At 37.2% G+C, this 19557-nt stretch overlaps 1 protein-coding gene across 3 annotated transcripts in view; it reads right to left on the bottom strand.

Annotated features, from left to right (window-relative positions):
• Nucleotides 1–17906, bottom strand: part of lrrc24 (leucine rich repeat containing 24) — a 38054-nt gene extending 20148 nt beyond the window's left edge. The window contains exon 1 of one of the 3 annotated variants that reach the window (XM_088643255.1): nt 17298–17906. The gene's annotated coding sequence lies outside the window, so the exon portion shown is untranslated. The remainder of the gene's footprint in view (nt 1–17297) is intronic. The other 2 variants (XM_088643256.1, XM_088643254.1) reach the window with 2 other exon arrangements.
• Nucleotides 17907–19557: the final 1651 nt, after the last annotated feature.

The following is a 19557-nucleotide window of genomic DNA, read 5'->3' as shown; positions in this document are numbered from 1 at the left end:
TTTAAACTGCGACACTTATCATTCAACCAGAGCTCAAAATGTCACAAGGATCCTCTAGAGCACAGCAAAGACTGTATTAAAAGAATCGCGAAATTATTAATTATTAAAGAAATTAATAAGATATAATTATATTTGTGTACTGCGACAGGGCTGTGTAGGGCTTTTTCACCTCTCTCTTCATGTGACTCTATTCAAAAGCCATTTAGCAAAGAGGGGATGAGAAGAGTGGCAAACTAGTATACTTTAGATCTTTTTTTCTGAACCAGGGAAAATCTGATCATGTTTCTCTATAACAATAATAAAAAACTTTATTTTACATATCACCTGTGGCATCTCAAAGCAATACAGTAGATGTAAACCACAGATTACAAAGTAAATACCCAGTGTTTTTTGTTCTGTTTGTGAATAAAAAAATTTGTTTTTTTATTCACAATCAGACAAATGCAACATAAATTAATATCTTTGTCTTCTAAGTATCTTAATAAACTTTCAGCATAGCTTTCTCCCCGTTTAGATTTATTTTTCTTAACTAGTATACTTTAGATCTTTTTTTCTGAACCGGGGAAAATCTGATCATGTTTCTCTATAACAATAATAAAAAAACATTATTTTACATATCACCTTTATGTGATATCACCTTAAGGACAGCACATACAAGGGTTAATTGCACAATGGACCGTGCAAAGAAATTTAAAATAGTCTTCTTTAGGTGTGAGGGCAGGAGTGGATCGCAGAAGGCATAATCGGCAAATTAGGAAAACAAAGAACAGGACAGGTGAGACGTTTATCCAGAGAGTGAGTGATCAGAAAAAGGGACAGCTGTTACGCCCAGGTTTTACGCTCTCTCTCTGCTGAATGAATAAAAGCATTTTATTAAAAACGTGTTTGCGTTTGTCTGGGTATTTACTTTGTAATCTGTGGTTTAAATCTACTGTATTGCTTTGAGATGCCCCTTTTAAAGGTGATATGTAAAATAAAGTTTTTTATTATTGTTATAGAGAAACATGATCAGATTTTCCCTGGTTCAGAAAAAAGACTATTAAAATCTGTAATCTTTCCACTTGTATGTCATCGGAAAATACAAGAAGTTTCTGCTTTGTGTAAGGATGGTATCAAAAAGTAATCTAAGTGGTGAGAAAGCTGTGCTCCTCAAAGCGCTTTACAGGATAAAAACAATAACAACAATAGTGGCTGGGCAAACGATTTTTTTATAGAAATACAAAATGAGATATAATGATGTGTTCCGGCTAAGACATTAACGAGTACAACCCCGCTCTCTGCGGGAGTGCTGGCTGTGACGAATTAAACCGGTTTCACAGGTATTTTCAAAGTAGAAGGGGGCGAGATTTCCATCTTAAGTTTCGTGTTAAATAATTTTTTTAAATAAAAATTCATTCTATACAGCAATCGCATATTTGGGTACCGTTACATAAAACTTTCATGCTTAAAATGTTTAGGGAGAAATGGAAGACTGATAATGGAATGGAATGAATGATAAGTGTCGCAGTTTAAATAATTTTTGTAGTTAGAAATTATGAAACGCTCTGTTAAAAGCAAGGGAGTTTTAATGTCTGTTGCAGTAAAAAAAAATGCCTGACAAAGTAGGACTTGGACAGATTCCAAGTGCATTTTTGCAACTTATGTTGCATTGTCCATTGTGATGCTGTAATACAGTTTAAAATAAGTCAAAACTGTATCAGCTTTATTTATGTGTTGCAATTTAGAAAAAGTCAAAAACCTCACTCAAAATGCAATTTAGAGCTTTCTGGCAAGAGGAGACACCCAAATTAATAATGTAACATGCCACTGTTTGTGCATGAACAAAGTTATACTGCTATTTTCCTTAGATACGCGATTAAAAAAAATATTTTTTTTGAATCCCCAGCGGAACACATTCCATAAGTGCTTTTATATATCGCCTTTAAAGGTGGGTTCTCAAAACGCTTTACAGGATAAAAACAACAATAACAGCAACAACAACAATATTGTATTTCATTGCACTTTGAAAACCAAGTAATAACTTAACTTTATGTGCAAACGTTTTATGATATGTCGCTGTTGTGAATGTCTGTGGAGTGTATCTTATTTGCCTGTCTGTCCTGGCTCTCTTGCTCGCCCTCCCCCCCTCTCTCCCTCAATTCAATTCAATTCAAGGTGCTTTATTAGCATGACAGATGGGTACAATCAGTGTTGGGTATTTACTTTGCTTTGAGATTCCACTTTTAAAGGTGATATATAAAATCAAGGCTTTAACTTGCTTTAACTCCACAAGTCTGAGTTCTCGTGTCTGTCCTATCCGAACCCGAACGTATTACAATATGTATCTTTATAGCAGGTGGTGTACAACTTTTTAGCATAGATTACACTTTTCTAAAATGTATTTAAAAAATAAAAAAGATTACAATCTAATCTTTCCACGTTTGATCCCAAGATCCCAAGAAAAATAAATCTAAACGGGGAGAAAGCTATGCTGAAAGTTTATTAAGATACTTAGAAGACAAAGATATCAATTTATGTTGCATTTGTCTGATTGTGAATCAAAAAACACATATATTTAAACACGCATTTATTATTTAAATCAAAACGCGATTTAAATCAATATAAATGTTTATTTTGTAACTTTGCTTAAAATGTTTAGGGAGAAATGGAATACTGGTGTGCATGTTTTCTTTAAAGTACCGAGACCAGCCATACTGTATACTGTATGTTTCAAGTTCCAAAATTAATATCGTTTATGGCCTTCACACGCGTTGCAGTATGCTCCTATTCTTTTTATGATCAGGCACTAAGATTTCCCTTCAGTGGTAAAATTCCATATAAATATTCAATACTTAAACGGGCACAGTAAAGACGTTTACTGTAAATCTTTCTACAACAGACCAACAGACCACGAGTGCCCCTGTCGGTCAACCAATCACGTACCGCGGTACCACGCGTCATCGTGCGTCACAATGCGCGACGCCGTAGCCAATTACCTCCGGTACATGTCTGTACCGCGCACTTTGAATGGCTGCATCTGTATATCCACAATGTCCCTCTTGGATCCATGGCAGTGATGCAGCATTCAACTCTGATGGTGCCCATCTCAGGCACCATCCGGACATGTGGGGAGGCGAATAGGATAGTTTGGTCAGAACAGATGTATCTACCTGGTAGGCCAACATACACACAAAATGACATGTACAGCAGCACCAGCAGCCATGGTTGCAGCAGGCTATAATGTAAGGCGTGAGTAGGCTAGGGTGAAGTAATAGGTCTTCTGTCTGGATTTGAATACTGAGATTGACTCAGCATCCCGAATATGGGGTGGGAGACTGTTTCATAAGCTAGGGGCCCTGTAACTAAAGGCTTTACCACCAACTGTTTTTTTATTAATGTGTGGAATATGAAGAAGACCTGCATTCTGTGATCTAAGCAGGCAACTTGGATGGTAAACATTAATAAGTTCCATTAGATAGACAGGTGCCTGACCTCTGAGAGCCTTGTAAGTGAGTAGAAGGATTTTGAAGTCTGCCCTGTACTTGAAAGAAAGCCAATGAAGAGAGCTTAGTATGGGGGTCATATGGTTGTATGTTCTGCTCCTAGTAACAATTCTACCTGCTGCATTCTGATATGCATTCTGATATACAGTACGTTAAGGTTAGGGAAAAGAAACTTATGATGTGTGGTGAAGCAACATACTGTATAAAGGTGAATGTTTCCCTATAAGAATAATGTAAATTTGGAGGGTCTGGGACTGTAAGAGTGTAAGCTTTGACCATGCAAAAGTTTGCCAAAGGGAGGCTTTTTCCATAAAAAGTGGTGGAATAGAACCAGGTTAGAGATTGTTAGTTAGACTGAATGTGTGTGTCACCAACCATTTTCAGCACAGAGGGTCCTGTTGTACAGTAAGTCCAGGATATGTTCCTAAATAATGTAACTTACAGTATAGCTAAATGGCTTAGGGGAATAACTATCCATAAGGAATAATTGAAATATGTTCCCAACATACAGTTCATATGTAACATTCCTCAATTCATCAATGGCATAAGTGAGAAACAACATACAGTATACAGTAGTGTTTTGGGGCAGGTCCACTCTGTATCCATTTCCTTACTCCAGGCCTTTCCACATAAAAATATCAACAATTCATTACATGTACATTAACTCTTCCTATCAAAGTAATACCAAGCATTGTGTAGTCAATAGTAAAGAAAATAAATTGTATTACAAGAAGCTATCTCAATATAAAAGCAAAAAAAATGCAAAAGATATAAAGCACTACATTTAGTGGAGTCTAGATTTTCCTTTTTTAACAGCTAAAACAACATCTGTAATGAGGAAAAAGGCACCAGAAAAAACACTTTATATTCTTTGAAGAATGACTCTACAGATTGTTGTCTCTTAGATTTTAATCTCTGTAGCATGTGACAGTTTATGACACAGCAGGGATTCCATAATATTTCTGCCGCTGGTAAATGACCTCTGAAAGACAACTGATCATGAATGAATCTGGACTTTCTTCCTAAAACCACACAAATGGCTGCTTTTATTTTTACAAATTAGAAGGTTGAGATTTTCACAATGCTTACATGTGAGCAAACAGCAACTCACATCAGCAAACAGAGAGACTGTGAAATTAATTATTTCTGTGAATGAGCAAAGCTATTAACAGCACATTACATAAGAAATAACAAAGGCTCTACAAGTGGCATTAATAACATGCCCTGGGCTATAAGAACTCCCAAAATAACTAAAAGGAAATTGTGCTTCAGAGAACAGCAATTAATGAGTAGAGTGAGGGCTTTTAAAGCAAGGTGAGCCAGATGGTATGGTATTTACTAAAATGTGATTAAAGATCTGTTTAAAAGACTACTGTTAAAGATTTCTGTCAGGTTGCTAAAAGGAAACAATGTACCATTTTATGGGTAACTGAAAGACAAAGAGAGTGTCACAGACACCAGCAGATGCTCACACATCTGTCACCAAAATGACAGATGAGAGACTGTTCTATCCATTTAAATGGCACATTAAATTGGCAACAAAAACTAAACATCTGAGAAAAGAAATTTGCTGAATTTATGAGAAAGTTTGTATTCGAGTGAGTTGAAGATGTACCTGAATTTTCACTCATAACCCTTTATGGACTTCTACTTATTTAGATGTACCCTTTTCTCCATGACAAACTACACAGATTTTATTCTGGATTGAAATATACTGAAATAATTATACAACCAATGAAACTGAAAAATAATCTTGCAGTTAATCTCAATGGTGAATAAAATGGCAATTCTTTACAATCCAATCATGTACCACGTACTGCTCAGAATGGAGCAGTATAGACTTCATCCAGAGAGGCCCACAGCACAGGATACAGTACGTCCAGGCTGTGCCGTCCTGCATAGAGCACACAAGTTAAGAATCTTAATTGTGTGAGTTTTTCCAATAAAGGGTTGGGAAATGACAGCGATTTTCAGCAGCCTTTACTATGGTTGTGCTGGGTTCATTGGGACCCCAGAATAGGCAATCAACAATATTTATTCTACTCTTCATGCCTAGAAAATCTTAAGGCTGTAGCTCTCCAGACAGAAATACGTGTCTATTTAGAAATCATTCAGAACTGTAGTCCAGAAAACAATACAAACACAAGCAAAATCTGACTATAATTTTCATGGATTAAGAGTATTCAAAAGCCTGTTAAGACCAGCCGTTTCTGCTCCAGTTGCAGTGTGAAATAAGCATATTATGTCTCAGAGATGGCCATGTGTTATTCTCTAAGTCCTCCATATCAGAAATACAGTCATCAGAAACACATATCAGATGGCTATCTGGGAAAAAAACAAAACTATAGATTCTAAATTTATAAAAAATATACAAAAATTGAAGTTAACGTGGTGGTACCTATTGCTAAAGCATGGTTCTATTTCATACTGTTGTGCTTAATGAAGGATTCAATGAATGATGTTTTTCAGTCTGAGTAAGACTTGCCATTTCTGAACCACGACTGAAACACTGCCTTACATATGGGCATTTCTTGCAAAGTGAAACATCCCATTATATTAGTAATGCAGTGATAAAACCTGCAGCTATAAAAAAACACTGAAATGCAAAGGAAAAGATCTGTAAATGCATTTAAAATTCTGAAGATGATTTGACTGGAAAAGGATTTCAAATTCAACAATAATCAGATTTTAAATTAAAGTCGCCAGTTTCACTGGATAATGAATGATTTCTAAATAAGGTCCTATCAATCTGTTAACCAGCCTTTTCCAAATGGTGCTTAAGATACAACATTGTTAACCACAGCCAAATTATGGCAAGCCAATTTATTATTTAGAGATACCACCAAAAACATTTAAAGATATCTATAAGAAGTCCTTTAGAGATGTCTTTAAACCAGAGAATGAGTGCTTTTGCAGGGTTTTTCTGATACAGAAAACAAGGTCATTATTTGTCAGTCTGCTTCAGCATAGAGTGTTGCCCAGGGAATTTATCACTGCTTCATTCTAGCATCTTTAATGTGACTTGGGAATGGATGTATACAATTTGCCTCTAAATGTGACTGGGTGTTCTTGTGCCAGATATGTGGGAGAATAACACATCCAAGTTAAGAGAAGCAAAAGTGTGTTTTTATTTCAGTGACTGAAGTGGAAAGTCGTGGATTTGTAGATTGTTGTTTGTGAAAGGCTGGGTGCATGCACAGCACATTTCAGGCTTGGAGAAAGAGGTCAAGCTCCTACTCTGTAATCAGTCAGCCTCCAGCTCTGATCTGCTCTCAATGCTCAGTCTTCTGAACTCATAGCAGCTGTGTATTGCTGCATAGCTGATGTACAATGTTGGGCCAGTTGTAACCCAGCAACATCAGCAATATCACTAAGTCAGAAATGATTCAAATCCAGATAGATGGGTTACAATCCATTAAGTGAGGCTTTCTGCTACAGTTGACTGATTATCAAAATACTTTAAAAAATTTCAAATAACCCATATGTCCATTATGGTATATCCACTACTAAGAGAGAGGTGGCAAAACCCAGTTGTCAAAACATGTCATATAATATGCCAAATACATTCACCTATCTGGTATTTCTATTGCAGTTTCTCAAATTTTAAATGTACAGTACAATATTTGGTATTCAGATGCAATCCTTAGTCACAGTATGCTCATAGATGGATATTACACTAGTTGGCATTCCTTACAGTTTATGCTACATGGTAGGATCTCCATTATAAAAATGAATACATATCCTCACATAAGTTTCTTTATTCAATAATCTACATTTATAATACACACAAAATACCTAGCATAAATATATCTGTAACCTCTTAAATTTAGTTTCCACCATACTGGGGAATTTAAAAATTGGGAAAAACCTGATAACATTAGTCACTAAACAAACAAATAACATAATACATAGTGAGTCCAATGGCTGTTACACTCCTAGCATCACATGTTGTTACTGCATATACTGTACAGTAAATCCAAGCTTTTAGACAGATGCAGTTTGTGCACAAATCCCTCTCCATTCTCTTCTCTCCTGCAGCCTCACATGTCACCATGGAAACCCTTAAAAAAGCAGTTTGGCTTCCAGAGAGGCCTGCAGTCAATTTCATTTCTAGGCATGCAGCAACACAAATCAAAAGAAGAACAAGAAAAAAAAAACACAAGAAATACACAAATTATAAGGAATGAAGCATAGCCTCTGTCTTGCGTTTCCCCAAAACTCATTTTTGCTTCATAAAGTAAAGCACAACAGGGTGTGGCAAGGGCTCCTGATTACCACATTAACAAATGAGAAAAGAATAATGAATAAAATATTTGTCAGTCAGCCATCTCTTTCTAATGATAATGCTGGCAGCGGGATCACACTCCTCATTAAGAAACTGCTCCCTTAGTGTACTCTTCCCAGAGCTTCCGAGCTAGAGGTTTTCTCTTTTGAAGCTTCCCACTTGGGCTACATATGCTTTTTTCAGTTATAAATCATCTCCTCACTCATCCATAATTTCAAAAATTCAACATCTGTCCACTAGGAATATTACACCAAAGAGCAACCAGAGTTAATTAATGACTGGAAAGTAAATTATGGCATTGTACACACAGGCTAAAAGCATTGGACATAATTCACTAGAACTGGAGGAACTGATAGAAACAAATCCCGGACTGCTGCACAGACGTACAGTATCATGCAGTACCTACTGTACCGGGGGCAGTTTCACAAAACCCTGCTGGGTAGAAGGTTACTATGGCCAGTTTTATATTTTAGTGCTATAAAAAAATAAAAGAAAATGAAATTAGGATCTTTAAAGTATATGAAAACCAGAAATGATTCTGAAAAAAATATACAACTTCTACTTTGACATGTTGTTTGAAAACAGTACAGCCTGGTGACATATACATTATATATAATATATATATAGTTTTGATCTGACAGTCTGGTAATTGTTAAAACAGTGCTAAACCTAAAGGGTATTTAAGGCATTGAATGTTAATAAGCCTAATATCTGAAACTAAGAATTGGCAAGTGGTTGGTTAATAGTGTGACAAGGTCATTTTATGATTGTTGATTCCCTGGGATCTTTTGAAAATTAACTTGACAAGGAATTAACAAGCTATAATACCAGTGTATAATGACAGCAATTTTCAAAAACGTTCCTATCTCCTTATCTTACATTAAAATCTGTGTTGCAGATCGTAAGGTGGAAGTGAATATACACCAATCTGTAGATGTTTCTGACATGTGAGCTGGAGTTGTAAATGTAGTTGATATTACAAAAATATGAAGGTGAAAAGGTCATATATTTATGACCCTAGTGTCGAGATCTCCAACCCTGGTCCTGGAGAGCCCCAATCCAATTCCAATTAGTCTTAAAGGTCACCTGTTTTTAAAGGCAACACTTGTGAGCTATTGTCCAGCACCGCCACTACCGGCACCACCTCTTTAATTTCCATACAGGTAAGTCCCACGTCTCGCGTCTCAGTCTTGACTTCGCGTTTTTTCTCTCACCCTTTCCGCCACCGGTACCACCTCATCAACAGGTAAGTCCTTCGTCCCATGTTCCCATTTCATCCCTGTCCTTTACCCCCACCCCCCCACATGTCCAATCTGCTCCTCCTTTGTTTGCTTCCCCATCCCCTGGTATCCAGTTCGGGCTCAAAGTTCATTTCTCTTGCCAATCGCCCTACGTTTCGCGTCTCGTCGCCTCTTTATCCCACTTCCCCTATTCAGCCTCAGTCTCATCCCTTCCATCCCCTGTTGCTACCAAAGTGATATCTCTCTTCCTCACGTGCGACTTTTGCATCCCAACTCCACCTCTGCAGCTGTCCCTTGGTTACCTCGCAGGGGGGGTCCTGGCCTCCTCGTCCTATGGCCAGGAGGTTGGCCCTCAGCCAAGCGGGTTAAGCCAAATATCCGCTCCACTACAGTTCATTACGCTTTGATCTTGGGCGTTGTCATTCCAAGTGAAATTGGTGAATTAAAGGTGATCTGTAATACCTGGATTGGGTCTCTTAAGGACAAGGGTTGAAGATCTCTGCCCAAGTGAAAACAGTTCAGCACAGCATTACATATTGTACGTCTTTCGTCTAGTTTGGGGTTATTGTTTTATCTTCTGTCCTTTTGTAAATATAAAAAGTTTCTAGGGTAATTTTAGCATGCAACATCAATTTATTGACATTAACAATGCAACATTTTGCCTCATTCTATAAAGCAGTTACCCTAGGTGTTTTTTTCATGTGAAGTGTATAAAAAGAAATAATGGAGACATTATCTTCAAAATAGTTTTGACTGCACCGTGGTAATAGATTAATTATTAAAAGATAAAATAACATGATTCAATTTAATTGTCATGAATTTAACATGACCCAGTGCCTTAATAATTATGGAGAAAGTGTTGTGTCTGATTGACAACCAAGAGACAAGAACATTACCTTAGGTGCTTGAAAACAGTACAGATGACTACAGTGGTTCAAAACAAATGAGAAAAGGGAAAGCAAGAGGAGTAGAGAGACTGACAATACAAGAGACAGCATAAAATTTTCCATTGACAGCATGCCGAAGTGAATATCTGAGAATGAAAAACACAATTATTTAGGCAATGCAAAATGACTTTTACACTTGATGAACCAAAAGAGGGACAATATTCCGGGAGAATACGTTTAAAGTAGTTTTCTTTTTATCAGTGATTCTTTCTAGGAATCTGTACAAGGTTTACAAGGCTGGTGGTGTTGCCTTACTGTGCAAATTGTTTGCTGCTTATATGTTGGAGGATGTGGTCTAAATTATGAAAGTATCCAATACACATTTTACTGGGGCATTGTGTGCATCTTCACTTGCATTTACTATAGCATTGTCTTTTGTGCCTTGTTAAACCAGGTTTGAGATAATGTGTTTGTTTTTTTTAGAGTTACAGTAGGTCATTCTTAAGTAATGTTGATATCACAATACAGTTTTACTTTCAGCACAAGATTTAAGGTGTTGAGTCAAGCTAACACACAAGGCCAGAAAAATACAGTTTCTTCAATGGAAATAGTAAATTAATTTAATTTAAATCTTAATTTGCAATTTTTTTGTCTTGTATGAACATCAAAGACCAATAACACTTTAAAAAACAAAGATATATGCAAAACGTTTTTGCATATTGTAAGACATGCATATTTACAGTTATATTTACTCCTGGGCCAGGAAAGCAACAGTCAATTCATTTGTTTGGATTTGTGTTTTATTATAAACCAGACTCTCATAGATACTGGGAAATTCATGCTTCAGGAAATGAAACAGTAATTGAATGGATTGGATAAACAGACAGATCTTAATTAAGGCAAGAACATAAGAAAGGTAACAAATTAAAGGAGACCACATTTAGCCTTTTGATAGTTAGCAGCTAATTGATCCAAAGATCTTATCCTTCTGTTTATTGAAAGAAGTTAAAATATCAGCATCAATAACATGGCTGGGTACCTTGTTCCAGAATAATTCCCAACAACCATAATTGTCAAAGACATTTTATGGCTTCAGATATGAGCCATTGTAAGCACAGGAACAGACATATAGTACACGCGCAGCTTCCCAAATGGCATATATTATTAAAACACTTCAACCCCTTGCTATTGTTTAGTCTAGGTAGTGCAGACTGGTAGACTAGCTGTAGTTAAAAATACTTGCATTTTGAGTGGCATTTAGTTTGGTTCCTGAGCAATAAAAAAAAACATGATCAATGCTGCCATATTCTTCAGTTATTTTTTGTCTACATGATTAGTATAATAACTTAGGGATTACCTTGATTTTCCTTAATGACAATAAAAGATAAAATTATTCAAGACTTCAAATATGAGAAATGCAAACTGGAGTCATGACGCAGAGGAAACCCCAAAAGTCATAAATCTTTTGTCCCTCTCTTGTCTGGAAAAAATGTTAAGTACTTATTTTTTATCTCTTGCCACCTCTCACTGCACTGTCTAGACAGAACCTTGAAGACACTGGTTTCTCATTCATTTCTCTCTCAATAAATCTGCAGCCACTGTTTGAAAAACAAAAATGAGGAACTAGGGTGTAAAACATTTCACAGCCATTCCAAACCATAAACAAAGGCTTAAAGACTGATACCGTCAGACCTGTAGAATTAGTTTGCATGTTTACAGTGCACATTATACTGTAGATCCAAAAGGCCAGAACATATAGCTCACATCTGGACTGGCTAGGTCTTAAATATTTTCTATGGAATGCTTTTTTTCTTACAGTTTCGAAAGATGATGTTCAGCCAGATTTATGTGTTGAATTTTAGGTCTTACTTCAATACTTTACATTTACATTTTAAGAGAAGCATACTATTTCTGTTTTATATGTAGACATGGAAGCCAACCAACTATGCTCATCACCTCTCTCTCCCCTCACAGTTCACAGACTGTTTGCTAGCATTCTTTACGATTCCCGGAACAGAAAAAAATAGGCTTTACTATGGTGGAAATTTTTAAATGCATGTAAATCCCAGTAGAGAAGCATGTTTGGCAGTTAGCACAAGAGTTAGCACCTCCAAAGCTCTTGGGTCCTACGACTTATTCTTGATGAAGGCACTTCTAAGTGGAGTTTGCATGTTCTTCATATTTTTATGTAGGTTACAAAGATGTGTTGGGTAGGTGTCTCCAGTTTATCCCTGTGTGTGTGGTGTGTCCCATCGAGACTGTAGTTCTGCCTTATACCCTGTGCCTGATAAAAATACTTTGTGAAAACCGAAGGCTGAATGCTTACAAAACTTTATAGGAATTACACTTTATTCACAGATATGATTCACATTACTGCTCTGACTCCTTTTCATGTGCAAAGAAAATAACTTTTTTCCAGGTAGCTTAAGCTCCAAATAATATCCCTTCTTCTTCTCTTAAACATTTATGAAGTGATAAGTAATTTCCTACCTGGTTTATTCAAAATATGTTATCTCTAGAATAAAGTTATGTCATCTTCTTAACGAGTGTGTGTCACAGGTTATCTCTTTCACTTCATCTCAGTCGTGGCTTTCAGGCTATGTGCTTTCAGTTAGAAATAAGGAATATATATCTATATTGTTTTAGAATATGACAGCAGACTTAAATAATAAAAACCTCACCCAAATTTTAAAATAATGTATTGCATTTTAAATAATCCAGCCCATTCCAAGTTTCCTGACAGCGGAAACAAATACAAAAAATACTGACCCCTTCATGTAAGTTACAAATCCTGTACAGCACTATCCATCCTCTATCAGAAACCTGTTTATTTCTAATAAAGGATGGGGCAACCTGGAGCCAATCCCCAAAACACAAGGCAGAAGGGAGGATTATACCGTATAGACAGGATGCCAGTCAAATCCAAACTACACACACTCAAGCACAAAGGGACACCTATTAACCTAGACAACTTGGCTTTGAAAGATAGAGAAGAAACTGAACAACCCAAATGGGAGACCAGGGAAACTCCACACAGAAGGTGCTTCAGCCCAGAATTGAACCTAGGACCCAAGAGGTGTGATGCCCACTTCATACTTGTGTACCACCCTATACAGAACTGCAATAATACAACAGATACCTCTTTAATCATCTCACACTTCACAGTTCTTTGATGACAGTACTTCTATCATTCTGACTATGGAAAAGCCCTTTCCAACACATACAGTACCTTCAAATTACGGATTTATAGTTTAACTCTTTTTAACTCCATGTTGCTTTTTAATTCATTGAAATGAATGGTTTTTTTTTGCCTTTATCTAGATCCCACCTCCAGGAGGAAACAGAATTGTGAGTGGACACACCATGTCACAGGGAAGCCTCCACATGCCACTACATTTCTCTGGCAAAAAACTGGCAGCTCGGTACTGAAATCCCTAGGAAGCGGATCAGTTGTTGCAACAATAGACATTATTCATACTCATGGGCGCACTCCTCTTATCCACTGACAGATTTCAATGCCATTAGTCTGTCTACAGAAACTGAAGTAATGGCTTGCATAATAAAAGCTTCTTTCTGGGAAGCCTGTGAAGAGAAGTGGCTTTATATACTGTAGACTGTGTACAAGACCTTGTCACAAGGTTGTCAAAAGCCCTTATTTTTAGAGACAGCCCTTATTTTATAATGGAAAAACTGTTAAATGCTCTGTCATTATCTCTTGCATCAGCTTTAGATTTATAAATGCTATGATGACTAAAACATAAGAGTAACTCAGAGTAAAATTTACAGAGTAAAACCGGTACAGAACTCGTTTTGAAATGGGATCAACAGGAAAGCATTCTCATGCCCATGCACTTTAAAATGCCACTGCAACTCACAAACACAATGATAACATTTCGAAGACTAAACTGACAGAAAATACTGAAGAACGCATATTCTAAGAGATTAATAAGAACTCATAAGAAAGGTTACAAAAGAGAGAAGGCCTCACAGCCCATCTTGCCCATCTTTGTCTCAGTGCTGAGATGAAGCACATCAACAACACACAGTACCTCACTAGTGTGGCTGCTGGACAAAATAGTTTTCTGCAGTGACCAGTCGTAGGTTGAGTCATGATAGACATTGTGTTAGAAAGTATTTCAATTTTTTAAATCTGAAACAAAGTTGGTTTTCAAACAAAGAAGCATTTTCCCCAGAACAAAGTTCACTTTATGTTTTCTGCAAAGCAGCTGTAAAGGATTAATGATGAAAGTTGAGCAAGCAGCAACACAGATAAGGTAACCAGACTTCTGTCCATTCAGACACACACTCTGAGGACGCCAAACATGGTGGAAGTTGCAAACTAGCCCGTATATACAGTATACCGTTAAACATAGTTTCCACTTTTATCCTGTTAAAGTGCAAGAAAGCCATATCTTTAACACAACATTCATTTAAAACATTAAAGTCCAATTTTTTAAAAAATTACACTTTTCCCTCTGTTCAAACAAAACAATTTCCACAAACGTTAGCATTTCCCTTATTCAATCTAGAAGGAAATGATCGTGCCCAGATGTGCCTAAAACTGCATCTGGCCTTTCTTGCACTGTGAGGTTTACCTACCTCTGTCTGAACCAACCTGCTTCTTCTGCTTTGTGTTCTTCATATTTTAACCCTGATGCCAATTTGTTGTACAACTTTTTTACTTTACCAAATGTCATACAGTAGTATGACAGCAGTAGGATTGTGGGGGCTTTCAATCGAAAGGGAAGGAGGGAAGACATTCGGGAGGGATGAAAACAGCCAAATGTAATCAGATTCAGCTGTCAGTTATTCGCAATAGCTCTTGACATAATTCCGTCACCTAAAACATTAGAAACACATGATCCCCTTCTCTCTCTCGCATACAGTACGTCTTTTTGCACCCCACCTCCACACCATCTCCACCTCTGCAGCTGCCTCTTGGTCACTCCTCACTCTGCATGGGAATTCTAGCCTCCTTGTCCCGGCCTCCTAACCAGGAGGTTAGCGCTCTGCCAAGCGGGTTAAGACAAATGTTTACTAAAACACTCCATAATCCTTTCAGAACAATTAATTCTTGGGTGTTGTTATTCCTAATAAAACTGAACTACTGAGTTTTTGATCTCCTCTGTCATCGCCAGGCTTGCTATAAAAATTCATTCCCCACCAAGAGAAGCCTTTCTATGAAATCACTACTGATGAACTGAAATACAGTTCTATCAAGACATTATATTCTTTTTTCAGAGCTAATTAGTTACTTGTATTGAACAGCAGCAGTATTTCATCACAACCTGAACTAAACAGTCATCAATAACCAATAAAAAGGATGGTGTCTGAGCTCCATGAACAGCATTACTGATTCTGATGCAAACTCACTCTCTTAGAACTGCACATTTATTTGCATCAATGATGTACAGTAAGTCATTTAATTCAGTCTTTTAAAGAACATTTCAGCTCTGTTAGTGTTCCTCCCAGAACAGTAAAACTTTGACATTTGTCAATTCAATTCAATTTATTTGTATATAGCGCCTTTCACAACGAGGTTGCCCCAGGGTGCTTAACAATACAATTGACGATACATTTTGTCAATACAGAACAGAAGACCAGAAGACAACGGAGGAGAGGAACCAAAAACTCCTTAGTAAGGAGAGAAAAAACCTCTAGGGGTTAACTGGTTGCCCAACCCCTTTGGGCATGCTAACATTATATAATTTTAAAAAAGGAAACAATGAGGGTCTTATGTGGTCGTCCACATAAGAGCTTTACAACAAGGCCCTATGAAGTGTAAAGAGAAGTTTTCATCTCCCAGCAATCACATTCCCTGACTGATTAAACTAAATGAAAAGGTTTCAGCGATTAAGCGCCTGTGTAGAGACCGTTTAAGATCTCCAGCAGACACTGCCATATCAGGCTGTGCTTCGCAGCTGTCTGGAGGTGTTTAATAAATCACACCTTTCTACTATAGCAGACAGAAATGTCTGCTATAAGATCTTTCAAACTTCTTTTTAATCATGGATTCTGCGCACAGTCTATCATTGTATGAAGTTGTAATTCATTTTGACAGTGCAACGCATCTGCCGAATAGTCAAAACTGAAGACTGGGACGATTCATTCATAATCAGGAGCGTAATTTACATTTAAATATTGTGTCACAACATAATACAGTATGTCAGGTGGGTAGCTGCGTCTGCATGCGTAGGCTGCAAAGGAACAAGTAATAGGTTTATTCCATGCTGAAAAGAGAAGAAAGAAAACCCAACGTTTCGGCCGTGGAGCACATTGTGTTTTCTTTCTTCTCTTTTCAGCATGGAATAAACCTATTACTTGTTCCTTTGCAGCCTACGCAAGTATACAGTATGTATGTATGCAATACAGTACAATATTTCTGTTGTGCAGTATGTACAGTAGATGAGCATCTTTTTCTGTATCCCTTAAATCTTCTCATTCTACATTATTTATCACCATATCTCCATCATTTAAGTAAAATATTAAATCCACTTGCAAAGCACATAAAAAGCTGAACTCGTGTTCATTATTTTTAGAGATGTTTAGAACAGCGAATATCATTACAAGACCCAGACAAAATCTCTAACTGATATATTTGATGTATACAGGTTACAAATTTTGAAATATCAATTTGTACTTTCTAACTCGGTATTGTGGAAACAGACTGAACGACAATAAAGAAAAGGTAAAGACGAAAAAAGGGATTGGAACAAAAATCAATAAAGGGAAATATAAAAATATAAAAGAGAATAAAACATACACTTCTTATTCCCTTTGAATTGCAACAGTAAATACATCTCCAGTATTCTACCCTGTCTGATTTGCCTTGCTCACCTGCATGTAAATAGACTTCATAGTGCATTTAAAACGAAACACTGGCTGGTGGGATTGAAACTCACATTCCTTAACTTTGCTTTTAATCAGTGTCCGTAAAAGTACAGCTGTTCATGACATTCTCCTTCAAATGATGATGTAGCACGTTCTTACCCTAAGGACAATTTGCATTGACAGTTAAGAGCTCTTTTACACGATGTTATCCACAAATATCACCTTCCGTTTTCACAGTATGTCTTACAAGCACAGGCTGTAAAAACACGGCACACGGTACAAAGTACAAAACACATGGTACTGTGACTGATCATAAAATCTTAAACCAAGAGGGAGCTCTAAATTCCAAGCAATCTGTTCAATACGAAATAAAGTATATAACATTACATCTTGTACAACACCAAGACATCTGAGGGGGTGACATCCTATGACACTTCTGACTTCCATGTAGAATTGAGTGATCTAATGTGTCAAATACATAGAGCTCGTTTTGGTCTATCCATTGTGCATGACCTTAAATTAGAAAGACGAATTGTAGCTGCAGAAATCAGTTTACAGCTGGCTATCTTACCAGACAAACCCAGGAGAACTGAGTTCCTGACGCTTCCCTTGGAACAGGATTCCCGTGGAAGTCAGTAATCTGTGCGTGGGCTCAGTTCATTTAGAAACCTGGAAATGGATGTATCGTACCAGTCCAAACCACGAAAGGAATTACGACTTCTTTAAAACGCAAAAAAAATCCGTCTCAATTAAAACCGAGAACAAAAATCACCGTTCACTGCACCTGTCCCAGTGTAGCCTCGCTGCTCCACTGTTCCGTGGTTTTCAGCCAATCCGAACAGCTATGAGCCGCCGCAGCCGCTTCATAAAGGCTGCGCTTAATCTAATTTGGCCCCTGTTGCTGCAGTAATAAAAGTGCGTATTTGTGTTAGTGATCCAGTCGCTTCAGACCGCAAATCCCTTTCCTTTCCCCCACTCCGCTCAGACTCATCTAGCCTTTAGCGCATCATTTAACCCCCCCGCCTCTTGTGTCGCTCCCCCGCCTGTATTGTTCTTCGCCTTTGGACTACGCTGCCAGTTTACCTTGTATTTTGACCATTCTATTTTGTGATTGGTAACGAGTATTGCATCAGCACATGTCCGATCCAATCACTAAAGCCTCAAACACGCTTCTGGATTTTTGGATTGTATTATTTCCGCGTAATAAAGAGGAGCCTTTCATTAACGACTTTTCTTTTAAGAACTTGCTCTCCAATGCAACACGTGCCCCACTGTCTACAATTCTCTCTGGCTGTCTAAGGTCTTTAACTTAATATGTTCTTTATCCAACATTACAATATACTAAATATAGGAAGCTCATATTTAAAACGATACTTATTCAATACTTATTCAAGCCCCGTGCAGCATACATCATTATAGAGGCCAAGCGTGAAAAGTAATCATCCATTTGGAAAACGGAAGGATTGTATAGATAATGAAGGTAATGTAATGCATATCTTGTCAAATGAGTTATTTTAGTGTTTAGGGTTATCGTACCGTATCGACGGAGCATTATTATTCCAACATATTTTTATGAAAATCAATGAAAGAGGTGGCACTAGTAAAATTAATGTTGAAATAAAATGCTTCCAGGTGTTTTTCAGTCACACGGAATCCAAAAATAAGTGAGCTTAGATATAACAATTACTGAAGATGGACTTTCCTAGCCTAATTGCAAAAGTCTACAGTCTTCCAACAGATCTGTAGACAGTTTTAAGAAAAAAAATATGCAATAATAATACAGGAAAGCACACTCAGACAAAAGAAAAATAGAAAGATTTCCCTGTGAACCATAGGATGTACTACAACGTAAATTGTAATAAATTTGTTGAAACAAATTTAAATAACATTGCATGTCACTGTGGGCTTGAAACATTAACATTAAAAATACAACATTATGTAAATACTGCAATATTACAGTATGCTTCTTTATGCACTGCATTATGTAATAAAGTAATACAATGTACAGGTCAGCATGTATTGCTGTTCAGAAATATAGTTTTACCTGGAAATATTACCAACATTCTTGAAATAGAAAGGAGGGGGGTACACTTAATATAATCACTGATTTATACACATCTTTAATATCTATGTATAATATCCAAATGCAAATATACCCGTGGAATAGATAGATACTTTATTGATGCCGTGAGGGAGATTGCAGTGCAACAGCAGCTTAACACAGACAACACAGAAACAGTGTAACAAATGATACAATAATAATAATACAATACATACAATACAAACACACAGAGTCGTATTGCACAATATAAATATAAATATAAATGTATTGCACAGGTCCCTGGCATATATTGAGCAAAAACGGTTGTAAATGGAAAAAAGAAAAAGAACAGATGTATCAATTTACTGTTCAGTCCAGAAACAGGTCACTGTCAATGTTGCCTCTGCCCAGACGCAAGGTGGATGCGTTGTGCAGTCTTATGGCAGAAGAATGACCTCCTGTAGCGCTCCCTGTCGCACGTGGATGGATCAGTCTATTGCTGAACGTGCTCTTCATTTCTACAAGCATGTCATAGAGGGGATGGGAGAAGTTGTCCATGATGGCTTCTAGTTTGGATACCATTCTCCTCTTAGCCACTACATCCAGGGGGTCCAGGCCAGACCCAATGACAGAGCTTGCTCTTCTGATGAGCTTGTTCAGCCTGTTAGAATCCACTGCTCTAATCCCAGAGCCCCAGCATACCACCGTGTAGAAAATGGCGCTCGTCACCACGGACTGATAGAACATATGTAGCATCTAACTACATACATTGAAAGACCTGAGACTCCTC

Source organism: Lepisosteus platostomus, chromosome 8 (genome assembly GCF_059453375.1).
Source record: "Lepisosteus platostomus isolate fLepPlt1 chromosome 8, fLepPlt1.hap1, whole genome shotgun sequence".
Classification (NCBI taxonomy): Eukaryota; Metazoa; Chordata; class Actinopteri; order Semionotiformes; family Lepisosteidae; genus Lepisosteus; species Lepisosteus platostomus.
This window is presented reverse-complemented; position numbering and strand designations above follow the sequence as displayed.